The sequence below is a fragment of the Meleagris gallopavo genome, chromosome 29, assembly GCF_000146605.3.
Source record: "Meleagris gallopavo isolate NT-WF06-2002-E0010 breed Aviagen turkey brand Nicholas breeding stock chromosome 29, Turkey_5.1, whole genome shotgun sequence".
NCBI lineage: Eukaryota > Metazoa > Chordata > Aves > Galliformes > Phasianidae > Meleagris > Meleagris gallopavo.
In genome coordinates, this window is record NC_015039.2 from 3,565,436 (window position 1) to 3,567,840 (window position 2,405).

The following is a 2,405-nucleotide window of genomic DNA, read 5'->3' on the forward strand; positions in this document are numbered from 1 at the left end:
GGTGGTTTGTTGGTTGTTTTATTTTATTTTTTTCTTTTCCCCTACGTTGCTGCTCGTGGTTTATTAACAGATGCTCTGCGTTCGGCTGCGGGGCAACGGCCGGGTGGGGAGTGGGGGGCAACAGCAGCCCGGCGGTCAGAGAGACAGGGAGCAGCTGGAGAGAGACACGGCACTGCACAGACAGCACTGCACGGACAGACAGACAGCACTGCACGGACAGACAGCACTGCCTGGACAGAGCCCCGGCATTGCATGGACGGCATTGCACTGACAGACACACAACACTGAGTGGACAGAGCTGTGGCACTGCACGGACAGACAGCACTGCACGGACAGACAGCACTGCACGGACAGAGCCCTGGCACTGCCCCCAAAGACACGTGCATCCCCATCGAGGCTTCATCCCATGATCCTACATGGGAGATAGAGCCCAGAAGCTGCATCCCAGCTCATGACTTGGTTGACTTCACTCCTGTTCAGGTGCTTGCAACGGAGGAAAGATGGAGATGTCAGCACAGAATGATCCCCGTCTCCACCATCTCCACCATCTGCTGCAGCTCATGCCGGGCTGAGGGAGAGGCGTTGATGCGAGGGCAGCGTGGACTTCAGGCTGAGCGTGCAGCTCCGGCCCCACAAGGAGCACCTGGCATTGGCACTGCTGCAGGTCCGGCCCCACACCCCGATGCAGACCCCCAGGCTATGTATAGAGCAGCTGCATCATCACTGGGATGGCGACGTGCCGGGAGCGGCGGTGATTCAGCAGACGTCACTTGGAGTTTGGCTGCCGGCGCAGGAGGGGAGCTGCTGGCACACGGCCGGACCCCCGCCCTGCATCAGAGGGTCTTGGGGAGGGTGATAGAGCAGGAGCCTCACGGCTGAAGGCAGATATGAGCACAGTGCTGGGTACTTCAGAACCAATAACATCGGGTCCGGGAGCTGCTTGGAGGGTGGAGCACGGCCAAGAGAAGTGGGACTGCTAGTGGGCACGGAGCAGAGGGCAGGGGGGGCACAGGGCTGGGCTGCGCCACAAACGAGGCCTGGAAAAAATCCCAAGCATCAGCTCTGGCTCTGCTCTGGCTCTGCTCATTCTCACAGATTGCTGCAAAGTGCTTTGAAGTGCAAATTAAGGTTTTCCGTCAGGTTGGAAGTTAATTTCGACGCAAAGAAAACAGCGCATCCTCACCCGATTGTGCAGAGGAGGAGGTGGGGGCTGCAGGAATGCAGCCCAGGGCCTCCAACCCCACCTGGGTGCTGGGATGGGGCTGAGCAGCCACCTCTCCCCTCGCTTTCTGCCCGCTCGCACCACGCTAGCACAGGAACATGAAACTCGATTTACGCTGTCAGCCACAGCCACGCTGGGAGAAGTGCTATTTTAAGCAGTGAGGTTAGGCCAGTGCAGATGCATCCTCGTGCAGAGAACCTAATCGCCCTGCCGCACGGCCGCTGACAGCGGAAAGCCGCGGATCGTTTTCCACTTGGTTGATCCGTGCTGGCTGCAGAGCAGCCCTGGCGTGGAAGCAGAGCGTGGAGCTCTGTCTGCTTTGCTCAGCACAGCGCTGGGATCGGAGCCTCGCTGGTGGCCCCGTGGAAGGGATGCTTGAGAGTGGTTCAGGAGCTGCACTGGATGGTTCCGAGCTGCCCCTGATCCGTAGCTCCAGGTGTAAGATGCATCCATGCGTGCAGCAAGCCACTGCAGCACTGAGAAAGGCAGCGTTGGGTCTCCATCAGTGCAGCTCCATAGTATCCATGCTGCCTCTGGTGGGGGCAGGTGAGGGGCATTACCCTCACGGCCCCTTGGGGAGACACCAGAGCTCTCCATTTCCCTCGCAGATCCACCCCTGCTCAGCTCCGGGTGCCCACGGCTGTTTCTCCCAGCCTGGCAGAGCAGGGCCCAGGTTTTGCAGCACGGCTGCTTCCCATCACACTCTGTGGCAGGAAGCCGCTCCTCAGCAGCTGACGGCAGCACCTTTTCCTCCCGTGCCCTCCATCCCTGACACGAGGAAATTCACCACTGCTGCATACTGGAAAATGAAAAACCGTTCAGCCCAGGAACACAGCAGCTTCACAGGGGAGCTGCCAGTCCCGTGCAGCAACGCGGGGCTGTGGGTCACACCTCTGGGAGCAGAAGGCTGAGCACTGCTCTGCTCCCCGCAGGGCCTATGGCCGACCCTGCACCAAGGCCCAGCCCCAAACCAAGGCTCAGCTCCTGGCCTTGAGGCAGAGTCCAGCCCTGAGGCCCAGCTCCCAGCCTGGGGGCCAAGCCCTGCCTGAGGCCCAGCCCTGGCCCCCTGAGGCCTAACCCAGCTCCAAGGCCCAGCTCCCTTCCCTGAGGCCTAGCCTCACCCTATGGCCCAGGCCCTGTCCCCAAATCCCCCACTGAGGCCTGGCCCAAAGGCCCAGTCCCA